This window comes from Gymnoscopelus microlampas, assembly GCF_963454915.1.
Source record: "Gymnoscopelus microlampas genome assembly, chromosome: 11".
In the NCBI taxonomy this organism is placed as follows: Eukaryota; Metazoa; Chordata; class Actinopteri; order Myctophiformes; family Myctophidae; genus Gymnoscopelus; species Gymnoscopelus microlampas.
This window is the reverse complement of record NC_139948.1, coordinates 50931136-50953136: the sequence shown is the minus strand read 5'-3', so window position 1 is coordinate 50953136 and position 22001 is coordinate 50931136.

Here is a 22001-nt window from a genome sequence, read left to right as displayed (position 1 = left end):
AAATGTGTGCATTTGTGTGGAAATCTTCTATATTCAGATAGTGATTGCTGCTATAGAGTGTCTGCTCTGTCTCTCCAGCTCTTTAATAAACAAAAAATATATTTAGCCAATTTCAGCTTCAATTATAGTGTTCCAGTTTTGTCCCAAATGAAATTCATCTCTAACAATTTCATTTGTTTATCCTGTATCCTGTGACTGAACAAACACTCTACAGCAGCAGCAATGAGTAAAACCAGAACACAGTGGTTTGATTTGACATCAGCTTTGATTTCAAAGAACGTGATACAGATGAGCCAGGAGGAGTTAGGGTTAGGTACAGTTAAAGCCAGACCTTTGAACATTCAAAATTAATTTTAATGTTATCTCACTTCATGTGTTTTACACTAGCATTCTTGTGAGATATTTCATTCTTGTGAGCATCATTTGAGACAAAGACTGTGTGTCCCTAGAGATGTGCCACCACAAGTCCTGTTAAAGGTTTCATGACATTCAGTTTTACAACAAGTCTTTGTCCTTCAAACATGTATAAAACGTTTTAACTGAAAATTCCACTCCAGTGAGCCATTGCAGGTGTTTTTCTCTCACATCTCTAAAGCCTTTTCAACTGCAATGTCAAAAGTAATCTTTGCCTGCAGGTGTCGCTGTTGAGAGATTTTGCCTTTCAATCATCGCCCCTGCTCCCTGCTTTGATATGGACATCACAATTACATTGGACAAAACCAGATGCATTGTTTACAGTAAAATACAGTATAAAACATCAGTGTTTAACTAAATCTACCATGTATGGTTATTTTTGCCTGGTACCAATCACTTATATAACATGTATTAATCAGACGGTTTCAGATATATTTTGTATTGTTAATTAAACAGGAATCAGGTTTCAAGCTAAACAGCAGAATGATAAAGTTGGTTGTGTATGACATATCAAGTGACAGCTCACATTACTGTTGTTACTGTTCAACACATTTTTTTTTGACCAAAGCATATAAAAATATGTACAACTCAACTTTTTTCATGTGAGCTTTCATGTGTATCTTCAGGGAACATTTTTTTTTATCAAACTGTACAAGCAAATGTCTTTTAGCCTGTATGGATCCTCATGTGATTTTTCAGAGTATGATTTCGTTTAAAGCTTTTGTTACAAACTGTGCAAGCAAAGGGCTTTTCACCTGTATGAATCCTCATGTGTGTTTTCAGATTGTTATTTTCTCTAAAGCCTTTGTTACAAACTGTACAAGTAAAGGGCTTTTCGCCTGTATGCGTACTCATATGATTTTTCAGATCTTGATTTTGGCAAAAGCTTTTGTTACACACTGTACAAGTAAAGGGCTTTTCGCCTGTATGAATCCTCATGTGTCTTTTCAGATCTTTATTTTGGCTAAAGCTTTTGTTACACACTGTACAAGTAAAGGGTTTTTCGCCTGTATGAATCCTCATGTGTGTTTTTAGATATTGATTTTGCTGAAAGCTTTTGTTACAAACTGTACAAGCAAAGGGCTTTTCGCCTGTATGAATCCTCATGTGTGTTTTTAGATATTGATTTTGGTTAAAGCTTTTGTTACAAACTGTACAAGCAAAGGGCTTTTCGCCTGTATGAATCCTCATGTGTGTTTTCAGATCTTGATTTAGCCTAAAGCTTTTGTTACAAACTGTACAAGCAAAGGGCTTTTCACCTGTATGAATCCCCATGTGTTTCTTCAGAGCACTTTTGCAACCACAGACTTTGCCACACTCTGTACAACTAAAGCTTGTCTTGCCCGTTTGACTCCTCATAGATGGCTTTTGTTTAAATGATTTCAGGTTCTGTGACAGCTTGCTAAAATACATTTTTTGTCCTTCCACATGTTGTGTCTTGTATGATTTCAGTGTGTTTAAAACTGAATCATCCCTGGTCTCCCAGTCATCACTGTCATCAGTATCAGATTCAGAACAGTGTGAAGACATGAGCTGCTCATCACTAGTTGGTTGTGATGTTCCACAGTCCTCTACACCAGCTTGTGTTTTCATGTGTTCAGTTGAGGTGCTTGCTAGAGGCTCTGTCTTTCTGTCGTCATTATCTTCACTTTTCACTGCTAGTAATGTCACCGATGACCCTGCAGCCTCCTCTGGTCTTAGAAGTACTTCTGACTGTTCCTCCTTAATCTGTGGAGTTTCTATTTTCACCTGGACCAGACTGGAACTACTTTCCTCCTGTTCCTCTTTAATCTGTTGAGGTTCTATTTTCACCTGGACCAGACTGGAACTACTTTCCTCCTGTTCCTCTTTAATCTGTGGAGGTTCTAGTTCCACCTGGACCAGACTGGAACTACTCTCCTCCTGTTCCTCTTTAATCTGTGGAGGTTCTAGTTTCACCTGGACCAGACTGGAACTACTCTCCTCCTGTTCCTCTTTAATCTGTTGAGGTTCTATTTTCACCTGGACCAGACTGGAACTACTTTCCTCCTGTTCCTCTTTAATCTGTGGAGGTTCTAGTTCCACCTGGACCAGACTGGAACTACTCTCTTCCTGTTCCTCTTTAATCTGTGGAGGTTCTAGTTTCACCTGGACCAGACTAGGGCTGCTCTCCTGGTGTTCAGGGGAAGACTCCTCTTTAAACACATCAGGAAGGAATAGGAGATCTAGAACGAGGAGAGAGGAGCTAACGTCAGCAAAGAGCAACTCAATAGGCCTCATGCAAGGCAAGGCCATTTAATTTGTATGGCATATTTCAACAACAAGGCAATTCAATGTGCTTTACACAAAACATCAAGCAAAGGAAACACATACAATTACATTATGAAGAGGCAGGAAGCGATATAAGAACAGATTATATTTTTGTTTTAATCAGCATTTTTTGTCATAGTGTTCCTACCTGGGATCTGGGTTTCTTATTTTTCTTTTGAAAAATATATTGTTTTAACACATTGACCGCCAGAGTTTAATCTCATAATGTACTCACAGTGCCAACGTTTTATTGTTGTTTTTTGTTTTCTTCACGTCGACATAGACCTTGTTAAAATCCTTAAAATTGAGCCGTGCACTGTTTGTAAACATCGCAGACATCTGCCTGCTTCTACCACTGAAGAACGCGTGTCAAACGGTGCCTCCATGTTGTAGTTAGAACGGTTTATGTTAAACAGTGATCGACGAGGAGAAGAAAAGAACAAGGAGTAAATTAAGTTTCACTTTCGTCATTATAACGAGGGCTGACGCCATCGGCAAAACCGGAATCCCTAATAAGGGCTTTCCGGTGGTGTTACAATGAAACGGTCCGTGTAGAAAATTGAAAAAAGTTGTTTTTTTTCGAAAAAAAGGAAAAAGCACCACGGCCCGTAGGCTACGGGATCGGCGCTTTACAGTTGGATTTATCGGCCCGTAGGCTACGGGCCCGGCGGGTAGAGTGTTAAAGAGTGGTCAAGAGCACTCTAACTGAGATAAGAGAAAACACAGCCAACACATTTTGTTTGTCCAAGGCTGGACAATTTGAGAAATATAGAAAACGCGTAATTTAATAACAGGATTCAATTCATGGATTTAAAAATGCTATTTGTCCATTGACAACAATTATAACTGTACATTTCAGTTAGGCTATGTGCCCTCTGTGGGCGCGTTTCACTGTTTTAACCCAGCAACCCTATGTAAATTATGCCACTGCTGTAAAGCATCCCAGCCCAAACATTAAAGTAACTAATAATTGGGCCGCGCGACCCGGAAATGACCGTAACAATCACAACAAAAGGAGCAAAAATATTAGAAAAATAAATAATAATAAAAGGCCCCTCCAGCAAACTATGAAAGCCAATCTTAGTCAATCGGAATAGAATCAAAAAATTCTGACAGACACATCTTGATCACATGACTACAGAGATACAGTGTACTAATTTGGGTACCCGTGTGTGTGTGTGTGTGTGTGTGTGTGTGTGTGTGTGTGTGTGTGTGTGTGTGTGTGTGTGTGTGTGTGTGTGTGTGTGTGTGTGTGGCGTGCGGGAGGCCGCTACCCTTGAACTCAAACACGCCCCCACGGCCATCTTGAGTGACACTGTTTACTGTAACTGTACATATTTTTAATTTTCGATTTATACTGGTTTATTTGCATAGTGTTTTATCCCAATGGAAACAAGCCATAGTGCTTTCTTGGGTTTTAAATCCTCTTAGCAGACCTTGAATTGAACTGTACTTTTCTGTGCTTGACTTTGATATCAATATTCAATCAATAAATTGTAAGATAATAATAAGTAGGTCTATATTCCACCCAACTTGAACTTAATAATATAATGGAGTATGGAGTAGCCTATATTTAATGATATCTAATAAAATACAATAGCTGCAATAAAAAGATGATTAACACATTGACCGCCAGAGGTTAATCTCATAATGTACTCACCAGTGCCAACGTTTTATTGTTGTTTTTTGTTTTTTTCACGTCGCCATAGACCTTGTTAAAATCCTTAAAATTGAGCTCTGCACTGTTTGTAAACATCGCGGAGATCTGCCTGGTTCGACCAGTGAAAAACACGTGTCAAACGGGGCATCCATGTTGTAGTTAGAACGGTTTATGTTAAACAGTGATCACCGAGGAGAAAAAACTACAAGGAGAAAATGGAGTTTCAGTTTCGTCATTATTCCGTTTCCGGTGGTGTTACAATGAAATGTGCCACATCAAAAATTGAAAAAAGCTTTTTTTTTTGAAAAAAAGGAAAAAGCACCAGTTGGCGCATAGCTCGTAGGCTACGGGATCGGCGCTTTACGGTTGGACTTATCGGCCCGTAGGCTACGGGCCTGGCGGTCAATGTGTTAATGGAACGGAAACAACTGTTAAAAGCAGCAACAAACATAATTGTGTTTTAAAAGGTGACCTAAAAGAACTAACTAATATTATTAAAAATAATAATTGCGTCATATAGCCTGCAGCAAACAGAATGGTGTTTTAAAAGGGGATCTGAAAGAACTACCTAATATTATTAAATATAATAATTGCGTGGCGCGATCGCTATAGATAGATATTTAGCCTGCTCTCATAGCAACAGAACCGTGTGGGGCGTGTTTGTGTGGACTCGCTGCCACTCAAGACGGCCATGGGGGCGTGTTTGGTTTCAAGGGGCTCGGCCTCCCGAGCAAGTGCGGTGTGATTCGGAAGCACGCCCCCGTGTGTGTGTGTGTGTGTGTGTGTGACTCACTGCCTGTATCAGTGTGGTTGTTGTCCTCACAGGTGAAGGTGGGAGGAGCCATTGGATGGTCTGGACTCAGGGCTGCTGAGTCGTAGGAATGCATGTGGTGCTGAGGCAACATGCTGTGACTGGATAGATGGTCATCACCTGTAGACATCTGCTTCACACACACACACACACACACACACACACACACACACACACACACACACACACACACACACACACACACACACACACACACACACACACACACACACACACACACACACACACACACAATTTGTCCAAAATGTGTGAGAAGAGAATGTGTTGAAAATAGCAGATCTACAACCTACATGTATGTAGGTGGGCTATTTTCACTGACTTACAGTGAAGTATAAAATAGGTTTCAAGTGGTGAAGCAGTTCAGAATGAGGCAGTTCTTTGACCAGACTCTGCAACAAGCCAGCTGTTTGTGGAATAGTAACTGGTGCATGTTGTACTGATGCACATTGGGACATCCCCCCCCGCCCCCCCGACTATGGATGGGCAAAAAATAGAAACCAAAACATAGATTTTTTTCCTTAAAAAATAAAAAATTGAGCGGACAATAATATTACCAGAAACACATAAAGAGCTAACCCTGAATGACCAAAACAGGTCTGTAACTACAAATGTGTACACTCTCAGAGTTATGGGGATCCTTGAAAATAAAACACTTGAGAAACACTAGTACTAGTGGACTCCTAATGTGCCATAGTGACAAAGTAAATGTTTCCGCTAGGGATTTTTTGGGCCGGCCACCATGGCCGGCAGGATTATATTTTACCGGCCAAAGAATAAATTTACCGGCCATATTATAATTAACGTCACATGCGTGTTTGCACTGCATACATGCACCCAACTGATCATTACACCTCGTTATGTTAGAGTGACGAATACCAAAACGCTCGCCCCAAAACACAGTCGCCCCGGGGAAAATCCGGCGGTATTCGCCTGGTATTCCTAAACATATCAGTAAACTATGCCTAACCCTAACCTTATTCCTAATCTTAACCTCAGTAAAACCACACCTAATCCTAAACCTATTTCTACCCTTATCCTCAGTAAAACAAATACAGGAATACAAGAACCGCTGGTCCGACTGAAAAATGGGGGCGAGGGTGTTTTGGGGCGAGTCCTAATTACCCTGCGCCACAGCCTTTCCCTGCGCAACACCGTCGCACAGTATAAACAAATTAATATATATTTTGGGCTTTACATCGATTCTCATTCAACCTTGATATGCAAAAGTAGGTTTTGTTTTGTTTTGTTAACGTTAATTATATATGTCATGATATATGTGGCCTTGCGCGAGGTTTATTACTTGCCTCTATAGTTGCTTTCACCAACTTTCACCACTTTATCCATTGCAGACAGACAGTCACTGTGCTTGCATAATATCCACGACCCACACGTGTTCGGGACGGGTCCCTTTATCGACAATTGGGTCCGGTTTGGTTCAGATTCTATCACCTCGGAAAATCCCGGTTCTGTTTATCAACACCCGAACGCGCCACCCTACTCAGCGCTGATTAGGAGGAGACACGGCTGTGTCTCTCAGCTGTGTTGTGGCTTATAAAAAATAGCAGACCTACAAGCTCACAACACGGCGCGTTGCGACGTGCTGTGAGATTGTAGCTCTGATATTTTCGACGCGCGACACCATCGTACAACAAATAGGCTATTCTATAACTGCAGCGCACAGCAGCAGCCGAGCAGGCTGTCAGAATTAAACCACACAGTCAGATCATGATATAAACTTTAAATGATTATGATTGTAATGGTTGTAGCCAACTACTTTATGCAAATAATAATATTAATAATAGGCTTAAATTATAAAATAGCCTAATAACAGCATTTTCCCAACCGGCCACGGTGGCCGGTGGTGTTAATAATTACCGGCCAAATTCCTATATAGATGAGTTGTATGTTTAAGGCCAAGAAGTAGCCTTATCAGTTTGTTTTGGGATGTCTGGAACCTTGTTTTCAAGGCCTTAGTGGTGTTGTGGTACAATGAGGAGCATGCATAGTCGAAATGACCGTGAATGAGGGCTCATGTTAGAATCCTCAAAGTATTCTTAATGACTAGAGAGGAAATCTAAATACAAAAAAACGTGTTCTTTGGTTGACCTATGGACATGTACAAATGCAAAATGTGCCCCAAATGTCAACTAGCGGTCCGGCATGTTTGTGCAATGGATTAGTCCACATGTTAGGGCAGGTACACATTGCAAGACATTAGGTCCGATATTGCTGTCGCCGACATTTTTTGGCGCTCGCCGACAAAACCTCCCGACCTGACGCAGATCGGCCTTTGATCGGCGAGATAATACTCTGTGTGTGTGAAAGGCTCTGCGACCCGATGTGGCCGCGATTCTCCGCTCTGCGACGGCTTTCCGACCGTTTTCAGATATCTAAATTGTTAGATATTCATCTCTGTCTGGGACAAGACAACAGACAATATCATACATTATGAACGGGGCTGCGAGCACCTTGCCAGGAGATGCACGCTACAGCCAATGAGAGCACATTACAGCCACCGTGGCTATAGGGGAGCGTCGCTGGACCTGACCACAACAAACAGTCCCTACCGCAATATTACCGTCCAGTCCTGTAATAAAACAAAATGAGAAAGTGAGCGAGCCTGGTGGGCTGTTTATTTTAGAGGAATTGTACTGAGAGAGAGAGAGAGACAGAGACCGAGAGCTCTCTGTCTCTGTGTGTGTGTGTGTGTGTGTGTGTCGTTGTCTATGTTGCCAGATTTTGCGAGAGAAATAAGCAACTAGGTTTGTGAAAACAAGCCCAACAAAAGCGACTATGAGCACTTTAAGCCTATATACAAATACATTGGATACTTGAAAATAGACGATCTACAAGCTGACGTTGTAGATAGGCTATTTTTAAAGAAGACATTTTTGGGGGGGGGGGGGGGGGGGGGTGGAATATTTACAAAATCCACACAGATCTTGAATGGGGGTCTATGGCACAACATGTTTTCAGAAGGGGGAGGTCTGCGCCTCTGTGGACAATTAATTATTATTATTCATTTGGGGGTCCTCCTTGCCATGAAAATGTTTGAGAACAACTGGTTCAAACAACATTAGGAAACAAGGCCAAAAAAACAACTACACTTTCAAGCAACTTTACAGAAATACAATCCCAAAGTCGCTTATAATAAGCAGACATGGCACTGACTGCTTCTGCGCTCTTGACGAGTGAGCGAGAGAGAGAGCGAGAGAGGGGGGAGAGAGAGAGGGCCCGGGGGGAGAGGGAGAGGGAGAGAGGCATATCACGGGATACGTCGATTAAAATGAATTGGAATAAACGCAAATGTATGTATTGGGTCTGACTCTGGAGATAGCATCCTAGTGAACTATCCTACAGTGTGTCAGCCCTTGTCGGGGATCAATCGTGTTGGGAAGACCACAACGATATTATGACAGCCGATTTCAAGAAATAAACTCCTGCAGTGTGTTATGCTTAACGATCAGATGACCCCCCGACAACTTTAAGGTCCTGCAGTGTGTACCTGCCCTTACACTAAAAAAAAGTGTTTTAATCCCGTCTGTGGTCGAACGCCATTTCCCCCCTAGTTTACACGGAGTGTAATTCCGGCTTTCACCAGATGCGCCCCGGCCGTCACTACCGCCCATTGAGAACTTCCGACAGAATCGGCCACAGACGGGATTAAAACACTTCTTTATTGAAAAATACGGACTAATACATTACACAAGCACTCCGGACCGCTAGTTAACATTTGGTGCAAACGGGTAAGCACCTTATATTTACTCTTTGTAAATGTACGGAGAAGTACGGGTTTTACTGGTGAAAGTCCAGGGCACTCTGTAGTCTAGGACCTGGCTAACATATGTATGCACTTAATTTAGGAGAGATTATCTCAACTGTTCTTGGCTAATATGACCCCAAGGAACAATTTAGGAACTATGAGAAATTCTCTATCCGGGGCGAAATACTCGGAAATGACCACGCCCCTTTTAAAATGACTGCTACTTCAAACATGGCTCTATCTTCTAAACCGTTGGAGCTACAGATTATCTGAGGTGCTCAAAATGTTCACAATACTCATGTTTAGTGAAAAGAAATGTGTCCCAGATATAACCTAGGGCAAGTAGGGCATACTCTGATGATGTAGCAAGGGTGCCAGAGCCAGCAACTTCGGAATCATCATAGTGGCCAAATCCAATATGGCCGCCACCTGAAAAAGGTTCTGGCTATGTTTGAACCAGATGAGCTACAAATGCAAACTTGGTGTCTAAATCATGTTTTTTGACAATTAGAAACATGTTGGAATGCTTATCTTAATGATGTAATCTATCTAGAGGACTCTAATGTGCATATCACATGTATGGCCACTATGTTATGAAACAACCAATGTATACTTACAGATGTCATTTTATTGAAACAATAGAAACAATGTTTTAGAGTACAACTCATTCCTAATTATACAGCTAGTACAGTATGTGCAACAATGCACCGCATAAATGTAATCCTATCATAGGATGTATAGAATTTGAACAATATGTATTATTGTACATTGTACATAATTGTCTTGGTGTTACAACGGCAACAGAACTGATACATACATTCAGCATGTCAAAAGGCCATTACATCCCAGATTTTAGTACGTTGGGCTGGTATTGGGACTCCATGACTAAGACTTGGGAACCTTACTGGACCCGTCTTGCAGATGCCAATAAAGCTTGCGCCATCCTCCTCCACCCATGGCTTCAAAAGTCATGTAGTGGACAAATTATGCGAAGCTGGAGCCCGTTGGATATCCTCGATATAGAAGTTGTATGATTAGAACAAAAAAATATGTGATTCTAATTTAAACATAATATTGTTAAAATTCTATACACCTTTGACTAGTATGATATTATTCAATTTATACTGAGCATTGATCTGCATATACTGTACTGGCTGTTGCTGTATAATTTGTGTTCAACTCATATTCTATTGTTTCAACATCTGAACACAGGTTGTTTCTTTTCTTCAGTTTTGATCTTAACTCATTCCAACAACTCATTCCAACAACTCTGAATGAAACTTTATGTTACATAACATTTTTGATATAGGCCATATTTGTAATAAGCAAACCCGAGTGCTCTAGATGGCTTCAATCAATAATATGAGCATTCTAATGTGTTTTTAATGTTCAAAAAGTATAAAATAGACACCAAGTTTGCAAAAATGAAGAAGATTAAGGGAAGTAAAACTAATTGTCAGATAGTCGCCATCTTTGAAAAAAGATAAGCATTCCAACATGTTTCTAATTGTCAAAAAACATGATTTAGACACCAAGTTTGCATTCATAGCTCATCTGGTTCAAAAGTTATAGACAAAACCTTTTTCAGGTGGCAGCCATATTGGATTTGGCCACTATGATGACCTGTAGGGTTGCTGGCTCGGGCACGGGTTTCAAACATGAGTATTCTTAACATTTTGAGCACCTCAGAAAATCTGTAGCTCCAACGGTTTAGAAGATAGCGCCATGTTGGAAGTGTGGTCATTTTAAAAAGGGCGTGGTCATTTCCGGGTATTTCGCCCCGGATAGAGAATTTCTCATAGTTCGTAAGTTGTTCCCTGGGGTCATATTAGCCTAAAACAGTTGAGATATTCTCTCCTAAATTAAGTGCATACATATCTTAGCCAGGTCCTCTACTACTGGGGGGGAGGTCACTAAGACTCTTGTCGTAGATATAAACATTGATAAAATACATCTACTATAGTCTTGATCCTAGAGCAGGGGTCTTCAACAGGGGGTCCGGGACCCCTAGGGGGTCCTCAGAGGTACTACAGGGGGTCCGCCAAATCTTTGTGTGATAGGATTTTTTTTTTACATGAACCACTTGAACCCTAGCATCCCTTTTCTGAGGAGAACTTTAGCCAAAAATAGCAGATCTACAAGCTCACAACGCCTCGTGTTGCGAGCTTGTAGATCTGCTATTTCTGGCAAAGAGTTATTATAGGTGTAAAGGGAAAAAAGAGCAGAAAAAGTTTATCTGAATCACAATTTCATACAATATTGAGGGGGCTTCATCTCTCTCTCAGCTAGGGGGTCCTTGGCCTGAAAACGTTGAAGACCCCTGTCCTAGAGCAGTGGTTCTCAAACGTTTCCACGTCAAGGACCCCCAAATTGACACTTATTAGCCCGCGGACCCCCATTTCAAAAGATATGCAAGGGACCCCCCCATAAGAGAAGATTTTTTACGGCTCTAGCAATGATTCTCAACCATTTTAATTTCAATGACCCCCAGTTTGACATGCATTAGGGGCTATGGACCCCCATTTAATGGCATTTTTTTTAATCTCTGGGGCAATTCATATTGTAAAATCAATGTTAATTTAACTCTGAGAGTGTACAAATGGAACCAAATCTGGACCCGTTGGGGTCCATTTGGTTCCATTTGTAGGCTACACTCTCAGAGTTACAGACCCATAAGGGTCCATTTGGTTCCTGTCCATCATTTAGCTGGGGACTCCCTGGAACCCCCTCAAGTACCCCTGGGGGTCCCCAGGCCCCACTTTGAGAACCACTGTCCTAGAGAACTCAACGTTCTGGACCAGAGCTACAACCCAACATAATGAGTTGATCTTTACCTGCTGTGTTTCAGTGGTTGAGCTGCTAACAAACGTCCTCCTGCTGCTTAACGACGACGCTGTTTAGAAACGACACGTTTTACTTTTCTTTGTGTTTTACTTGTATATAAATCTACGGTATTTTAAAGTGTCAACAAACAGTCAGTGGACGACACGCCATGTTGTTTTCACTACTGCATTGTGGGTATGTTGTTCTTCTTCTGACGACCACTCTGTCTAGACGCCAGTTGGTGCATTGATGCCCCCTGCTGTTGGTCTCGGGTACTGTCCATTGTTTATATACAGTAACAGTACTATAATTATGACCTTCCAGACCTGTAGACAAGAGAAAATCCATCTAGGAGTAAAGCAGTTCATCCAACTAATCAATTCAAATTATTAACACATAATTGTTGATCATTAATTTGATAAATTAACCGATTAATAACCAAAAACCAAAAATATTGAAAATAGCAGATCTACAAGCTCTCGACACGTCACATTGCGATGCGTTTTGAACTTGTAGATCAGCTATTTTCACAGCATGTAACTATATCAATATGTCTATAATACATTCAGACTGTATGGTATATTCAGACTGTGACACAGTAAGATTATCACAAGTTATCTCAAAGCAATGTATGTTCCAAATAGTTATGAGTTTGGTTATTGTACCAGAATGTTCTGGGAAACAGGAAACGGTTCCGTAAGATACATTGATTGTAATGGATGAATTGCACTGGGTCAGGCTGACCTAAAATGGTGTAACTAAGCATGAGATTTCATATTATTGTGTGCCAAAATCTAGGACCAGAAAAAGGTATAAAAACACACCCACCATCCTCCTGTCCTGCAGATACGGCTCTGTTGGTTTGTTAAAGGCATTGTAGGGAACATTAAGCCTAAATTTAAAAAATATATTCTTTTTTGCATTTTTCCCCCTCTATCAGCCACTATATAATGATGCTGGGGTGTTTTCCTGCATTGAAACACAGGCCTCTTTCTGAAAACCCTATTTTCCCTATTGTTGTTGTTACGGGGCCAGAGCTCTGCTCTGGAACCGTATTGTTATTGGCAGTATTCTGTCACTTCTTCTTCTTCTTCTTCTGCCACTTTTCGCAGTTCTGGCTGAACCGTGCAGTCGCTTTTTACGAAACTCGGCCATATGGTAGATGGTCATGAAAAACAATCAAGAAATAATTCTCACAATCTTTCGTCCAAAGGTGGCGCTATAGCACTCAATTGAAAATGGCAACTTTGAACAGGTACAACTCATGCCCTGTTTGACCTACAGCCATGAAACTTGGATACACATATGCGTCTCCTCATGCTGAACAACTTCCACACTCTGACTTTTGACCTCTGACCTTTAGATCTCCCACCATTTTGAATTATATGAAAAACAGTCATTGGCTCCTAACTTCTGCATTTTTTCACTTATGGAAAATCCGTTGGAATTTTTTGTAGGCAGTGGTCCAAAGTTCAAGTGTTAAACGTTTCGTGCAGATTGCTCAAAAATCCCAGGAGGAGATAGATTTTAACTATTACAGTTTTATGAAAAGTATTCATCTGTGCCTAAAACATACATGCAGACTCACATTTCTTTGAAACTTTGCAGAAATGTACAGGGTCATTCCAAATATCACTGAAACCAATCTTACTCCAATTGGCCAAAAGGGGGCGCTATAGCAATTTTTTGAAAAGGCAGACTTTAAACAGGCATAAGTCATGCCTCGTTTGGCCGAAAGTCGTGAAACTTGCTTACACATGTGCCTTGACTCGTGAGGAACACACGTATCGATTTGACCATTAAGCTCCGCCCTTAGATTTTCCGCAATTTTGAGCAGTTTGAAAAATACTTGTTTTTGCCAGTTCTGGCTTAACCGTGCATACGCTTTTTACGAAACTCGGCCATATGGTAGATGCTCATGAAAAACTACCAAAAAATAATTCTCACACTCATTCGTCAAAGGGTGGCGCAATAGCACTCAATTGAAAGTGCCAACTTTGAACAGGTACAACTCATGCCCTGTTTGACCTACAACCATGAAACTTCAATACACACATGCGTCTCTTCATGCCCGACAACTTTCGTGGTCTGACTTTTGACCTCTGACCTTTAGATCGCCCACCATTTTGAATTATATGAAAAACAGTCATTGGCTCCTAACTTCTGCATTTTTTCACTTATGGAAAATCCGTTGGAAATTTTTGTAGGCAGTGGTCCAAAGTTCAAGTGTTAAACGTTTCGTGCAGATTGCTCAAAAATCCCAGGAGGAGATAGATTTTAACTATTGCAGTTTTATGAAAATTATTCATCTGCCCCTAACACATACATGCAAGACTCACATTTCTTTGAAACGTTGCAGTAATGTAGAGAGTCATTCCAAATATCACTGAAACCAATATCACTCCAATTGGCCAAAGGGGGGCGCTATAGCAATTTTTTGAAAATGCAAATTTTAAACAGGCAAAAGTCATGCCTCGTTTGGCCGAAAGTCGTGAAACTTGCTTACACTTGTGCCTTGACTCATGAGGAACACATCTATCGCTTTGACCAGTAAGCTCCGCCCTTAGATTGTCCGCAATTTTGAGCAGTTTGAAAAACACTTAAACCCAGGATTTTTCAGCTATTTGCGTGAAACTGTATCATCTATGTGATCTCCTTTTTCACAGTTATTTGTCTGTTGGGCCAATGGCGTCTCCCTTAAATGAATGCCTCACAATCTCAAGGTCGCCAGTTCAAGCCTCACTTGATGCAGACTTAATTTAAGTTGAATTGCAAACAACATGACTGTATCAATGAATACATGTGCAAATGGTAAAGATAACCTGAAATGCTTATTTGAGAGTACGTTTTTTCAACGTATGACATACTTCATTCTGAAAATAGCTGATCTACAATCTCACAACTTTTCATGGTTTGTGAGCTTGTAGATCGGCTACTTTCACTAGTTTTGGTTCTGAGGAGATGTACAATTTCTTCATTGGTAAATGGTTTGTGAACGAGTGATCTTAGTGTTAGTGAAACAGGGGCTTGGTTCATGAAAGAAGGCAAGAGTTTATGATCTTCTCTTTTTTTTTTTTTATAATTTTTGTCCCACGATTTTGTAACCCACATTTTTTCACCCAGTGCTAATTGCCTATGTAATCCTGGGCACTACCTACCCTCTGCCAGCCTAGGGAGAGCCCAAGCTGAAGCTCATGCCTCCTTCAATGCATGAGGAGCAAGCAGGCCGCTTCTTATCACCCGACAGGGGGGAGTTTCCCTGGTTGGACATAGCGCGTGGAAGGAACACGTTATTCCAACCAGTTCCCTTCTCCTCCATCAGGCGCCCCGGCTGACCAGGGGAGGCAGTATAGTGACCAGGATTACTACATGTTTTTGTGAGGGTATTAACTACCCTAGGAGACACGGGGAGAACATGCAAACTCCACACAGAAAGGCCCTTTCACCAACCCCACCTAGGGTATGGGCGCCGATGACGTGGAGGAGAGAACACGCCCCCAGCGCCCACAGCGTCCCTGGCGGGAATCGAACCCAGGACCTTGAGTTTATGATCTTCAACAGACAATATCAGCCTGGACAAAGCTATAGCACTATAGGTAGTGTTGCAGCCTATTAGTCTGAAGGTTGAGAGTTCGAATCCTGTTAATGGCAGTAGGTTGAGATGTCCAATCAAACCATTATGTTTCCATCTCTCTCTCTCATCAATCTATTGTTTCCATGTCACTCTCTCTCTCTCTTCAATCTATTCCGTTTCCATGTCTCTCTCTCTCTCTCTATTCACTGGCCCCGTATTATCGCTGCTTGCAGCTATATTTGTTTTTATGTTTGTCCGGGTGGTAAGGAAGTCTATGGAAGTCTATGGAGGCATCACCCCCTGGTGGCCGGGAAACGAACTGCACAAACAAACATTGTTTACAAACAATGCAGGGAAAATAGGGTTTTCAGAAAGAGTACTGTGTTTCAATGCAGGAAAACACCCCAGCATCATTATATAGTGGCTGATAGAGGGGAAAAAAAGCAAAAAATATATATATAAATATTTTTTAAATTTAGGCTTAATGTTCCCCACAATGCCTTTAACAAATGTTATATTAGGTTCACAAAACATCTATGCCAGTGGTTTTCAACCAGTGGTCCGGGGACCACCAGTGGTCCTTGAGGGGGTACCAGGGGGTCCCCAGCCAAATGAGTTAATAGCGTCACAATCATTTTTAACCACTTAGCTTTGGCTATTCAAAAATAGCAGAAATACAAGCTCATAGCGCGGCACCATGAGCTTGTAGATCTGCTATTTTTGGAAAAACCTTGAAAAAGTTTAAAGATTAAGTTGTTCTGGGCAGGAAGGGGTTGATATTAAAAAATGCATAAATATTAAATCTAATGCACTGTACACATCCACTTACATGGATACACACTGTAGAAACCAAATTTAAGCATTTAGATCAAGTATTTTGCATGAAATACCATAGAAGTCTATTTTGGGTGATTTTTTTGTGTTTTGGGCATTAAGGGGTTAATAATAAAAAATGCCCAAGGGATTTCACCGGGCACCCTCTTGAATCCTTAAGAGGGGACCCCCAGCAGCAAGAATCAGTTGAGAAAAAAACTTTAACCGACGAAACCACGTTAAGCCCCAGGACTCCCGGACTATGTCAGGACCAGGACCAGAACCATTCACATTTGAATACGAATAAATCACACCATGCCCGAGTACACAGTGGCACACCAACATCAATTCAGTCACTAGGCCTATTACCATGGTCTGGCTTTGTTGTCAAGGGACATACCTGGTAAACTGGTAACTGATGCTGATTAATAATATGACTTTTCTTAGTATTTGCTATAGCAGTTCCTTAATATAGGCTATAAATTATTCTCTCAACCTGCCTATTGAGTGTCAGTTTGGTTGAACTTCCAAGGTCCCTCAGGCAGTGCCTGCCACTTTGTTTATGTCTGATGGGCTCGATCTGGTATGTCAACAATATTAGATAGCAGGTTAATATCAGATTGTTTACAGTTTTGATGTCACAATGAACTTGGGTGCCAGGGAAACGAAGCAAGATGCATGGCCACAGCTGACGCTCACGTGATGACGGAAGGCATTAACCCACGTTATGTGTATAAATGTAACTCTGTTTAAAACTTCAGAATATATCTGGAACTATGCTTTTCCGACGCTTGTAAGATCTCTTCTCTGGAATAAACCCAAATCCTATTATAATTAGACGTTTACTCCGTTTATTGATATAATTAATGAATATACTGTCGGATAGATATGGGCCGGTATTCGCTAGGGAAAAATAAAGCTATCAAAGGCATTGATAAGGATGTGAAACATTTATTCCGCTAGGATTGGAAGAATCAGAAGATAACTTTCACTGGAATCATCTTCCACAAAACCCCTCAAATATTTAGATGATCGAATCACAAATTGTATATACAAAAAATTATATATAACATTTGTCATGGTCAAATAACAACCTCATATGTCCAAAACTGTTACTTTTCAGGATTCTAATTCAAAAGTAGCAAAAATAGCAGATCTACAAGCTCCAAACGTGTCGCTTTGCACTGCATTTCAAGCTTGCAGATCTGCTACTTTTGATACTTTTGTGACGCTGTAGTATGATCAAGTAGCGCATTAATTTACAAAAAAACATGAGGTTTCTGCCCAAGAGCAACAATATTTATATAATAATACATATGATTTATAACACACTTTTCTAGGCACTCAAAGTTGTTTTACAGAGAGAAGATAAAAACGACTTTATTAGGAAGAACTAGATAAAATTGATTAAAAAACTATAAAAGAAAAGTAAACAGAAGGGGGGGTTGGGATTTTATGTAAGGAATGAAAGTCTGAAAAGGTGGGTTTTGAGTGTGGTTTTAAACATGGTATATATATATAATTGTAGCGGCGACTGGGGAGTAAGCTGGTGTGTGATAATGATAATAAATGTATTATAACAATGTAACCTTATATGAATGACCATATGCATCACCAGAGGCCTTGTGGCTAGTGTTGGCCCTGAGACTGGGAGGTCGGGGGTTCCATAATGGCTAAATCTGCCTCCAGAGATCATCCGGAGTCTGAAGCTGTCTGAAGCTGTGAATGGACCAGCACCAGCTGTCTCCCACAGACGTCCTATACTCTCATCTCTGGATCGCTTTGTTCAGAGGCTGACTTTTACTCCACTACAGGGTAATATTTGACAGTTATAAATGTCTGCCTTAACACTAGTAAGGCCAGGCAAGTTTATTTGTCAAGCACACTTCAACAAGGCAATTCAAAGTGCTTCACACATAGCATTAAAAGTGTTATTAAAACAAAGTAAAGAAAAAGCACACATTATGAAGGAACCTTTACATACAATTACAAATAGTTACCAAACAGTTATGGGAATAGAACATTAAAAAAGAGCTAAAATACAATACAGAAAGTACGAGAAACCGGTTACGGTTCAGTGGCAAGAAATGAATGAGAAAACCTCATAAGGCAGCAGGAAACAGGAAGTCCTCAGCTTTGATTTCAAAGAACGTGATACAGATGTGTCAGGAGTTAGGGTTAGGTACAGTTACAGCCAGGCCTTTGGACACTCAAAATCATTGTAATGTTATCTCACTTCATGGTTTTTATTTACAAAAAACTGAAATGAAGGAAGACACCAGCATTCTTGTGAGCATCATTTGGGACAAAGACTGTGTGTCCCTAGAGATGTGACCTGTCCTGTTAAGTTCTGTTAAGGACAATAAATCAGGTTCTGGACAAAGTCTACTGCTAAACTATGAACTTCATTTTCTTCCTCAGAAAACACAGTAGTAGTAGTAGTAGTAGGTCGGGAGATGGCTTATTGTCGGTATCAGCTGAGTAACACGCAGGAGTCTGTCCCCGTTACAATGCGCTAGACCCCTGGGAGATTGATTATTGAGGTGGAGCGCCACACCTATCTTCAGGACCCCTTAGCTGAGAGAGAGATGAAGCAGGGACCCCTTAGCTGTGAGAGATGAAGCAGGGACCCCTTAGCTGAGAGAGATGAAGCAGGGACCCCTTAGCTGAGAGAGAGATGAAGCAGGGACTGTTCTGTTTTTCCCTCCACACACCAAAACATGTTTGCCAAAAATATCCGATCTACAAGTCCATGAATGTGGGTTTGGATCCAGTGATAGATGGCGGTCTTTACGGTGAACCAAACAAGGTTATAGTTTTATACACAGAGGCATTGAAACTCACACTCCCCGTCTGGTCTCTAGATCACTGCTTCCCTAACTGTTTAGCTTAAGACCCACAAGAGAAAACAGATGTTAATAGCAGATCTGCAAGCTCACAACGTGCCACTTCGCACCGCGTTGTGAGCTTGCGGATCTGCCATTTTCACTGCTTCTTAAACATGTTTTCTAATTTAGGGAATTTCTCTGATCATTTTTATTTTATTCATGAAATTATTTTTTGGAAAATGTTTAAATTTGTTTTTGTCTCATGAAAATGTGTGAATTTGTGTGGAAATCTTCTGTATTCAGATAGTGATTGCTACTATAGAGTGTCTGCTCTGTCTCTCCAGGTCTTTGATAAACAAAAATTATATTTAGCCAATTACCGCTTCAATTATAGTGTTCCAGTTTTGTCACAAATGAAATTCATCACTAATTTAATTTGTTTATCCTGTATCCTGTGACTGAACAAACACTACAGCAGCATTGAGTACAATCAGACTACAGTGCTATTTAACACTTATTTTAACAAAAGAAAATCACATACTGCACCTTTAAACACTTCTGAGGTCATCTTATTGTCTAGGCAAGGGGTCTTCAACAGGGGGTCCGGGACCCCTTGGGGATCCTCAGAGATACTACAGGGGGGCCGCCAAAACATTGTGTGAGAGGGACTTAATTTATTATTTTTAACATTACATCCAGACCAAGAGGCAGTCCACTCAGAGTGGGCTATGGTATGGAACCAGGCTACCACCATACAGTAGCTTAACATCATTGAAGTCCTTGTCATGAAGTCTGTATCAATTTCAGAGGATAAAAACAAATACATGCTTTACTTTATCCTCTTTACCCCGTAGAGGGGCACAGGGCATTCACCAGAGCTCTCCATCTCACTCTCTTCTAGGCCTGGGCTTTTTCTTCCTGCCAGTTCACTGCGATGTTCATTAGGTCTTCAGGAGTGTGGAACGTCTCCAGATGTTTATCCACCTACCCCGTTTCACTCAAATACAGTCTGCAGATCAATCTAAAAAACGATTGAATATCGTGGAAAATAGATTCTAGATTCATTGCGTATGAAGTGAAATACTTTTTTTTTATTATTTTTTTATTCTAGAGAATTATGGTATATAGCTCATGAAAATCTAAAATCTATATCTCAAAATATTAGAATATAACATAAGACCACTCAAAAAAAGAAATATAATACAGAAATGTCAAAAGTATTTTGATTTAGGCACTCAAAAACAACTCAATTCAGGTCAGGCCAGTTGGCTGGTCAGTCAAGCACAGTAATACCATGGTCATGGTCAGTACACCGGTTACAAGTAGTTTTGGCAGTGTGGGCAGGTGCCAAGTCCTGCTGGAAAGGAAAAACAAAGTGCTTTAAAATCTGCTGGTAGATGACCGTGTTGACTCTGGACCTTTCCACGTTATTCCGATACGTAAGTGTATTTGTACAGCACATTTTAACAAGGCAATGAAAAAAATGTTGAGAACAGAAAATAAAATAAAAACAAGAGAAAAAATGAATCAAAAACTTCAGTAAAAGGCAGCAGGAAACAGAAAGTCCTCAGCTTAAATGTCAAACAACGTGATACAGATGAGCCAGGAGGAGTTAGGGTTAGGTACAGTTACAGCCAGACCTTTGAACACTCAAAAGTCATTTTAATGTTATCTCACTTCATGGTTTTTACACTAGCATTCTTATGAGATATTTCATTTGTGTGAGCATCATTTGAGACATAGACTGTGTGTCCCTAGAGATGTGACACCAAAAGTCATGTAAAGGACAATACATCAGGTTCTGGACAAAGTCTACTGCTAAAGTATGCATTTCATTTTTCTTCTTCAGAATAAACAGTGGCTACCAATCATTTTTATGTATAACACATCAAAGCAAAGGGATTTATGCCTTATGCATCCTCATGTGATTTTTCAGAGTTCGATTTCGTTTAAAGCTTTTGTTACAAACTGTACAAGCAAAGGGTTTTTCGCCTGCATGAATCCTCATGTGTGTTTTCAGATCTCGATTTAGCCTAAAGCTTTTGTTACAAACTGTACACGTTAAGGACTTTTCGCCTGTATGAATCCTCATGTGTATTTTTAGATATTGACTTTGCTTAAAACTTTTGTTACACACTGTACAAGCAAAGGGCTTTTCGCCTGTATGAATCCTCATGTGTTTTTTCAGACGATTGTGTTTAAAGCTTTTGTTACAAACTGTACAAGCAAATGGCATTTCACCTGTATGAATCCTCATGTGTCTTTCAAGATTATAATTGAGGTTGAAGCTTTTGTTACAAACTGTACAAGCAAAAGGCTTTTCATCTGTATGAATCCTCATGTGTGTTTTCAGAGTTTGATTTAGTTTAAAGCTTTTGTTACAAACTGTACAAGGAAAGGGCTTTTTGCCTGTATGAATCATCAAATGTTCTCTCAGAGTTTTATTTTTGCTAAAGCTTTTGTTACACACAGTACAAGTAAAGGGTTTTTCGCCCGTATGAATCCTCATGTGTGTTTTCAGATCTCGATTTAGCCTAAAGCTTTTGTTACAAACTGTACAAGTAAAGGGTTTTTCGCCTGCATGAATCCTCATGTGTGTTTTCAGATCTCGATTTAGCCTAAAGCTTTTGTTACAAACTGTACAAGGAAAGGGCTTTTTGCCTGTATGAATCATCACGTGTTCTCTCAGAGTTTTAGTTTTGCTAAAGCTTTTGTTACACACTGTACAAGTAAAGGGTTTTTCGCCCGTATGAATCCTCATGTGTGTTTTTAGATATTGATTTTGGTTAAAGCTTTTGTTACAAACTGTACAAGCAAAGGGCTTTTCGCCTGTATGAATCCTCATGTGCTGTTTCAAAATGCTCTTCCAACCACAGACATAGCCACACTCTGTACAACTTAAGCTTTTCTTTCTTGTCTGACTCCTCATGGATGGCTTTTGTTTAAATGATTTCAGGATCTTGGAGAGCTTGCCAAGAGAAATGTTTTGCCCTTCCACATGTTGT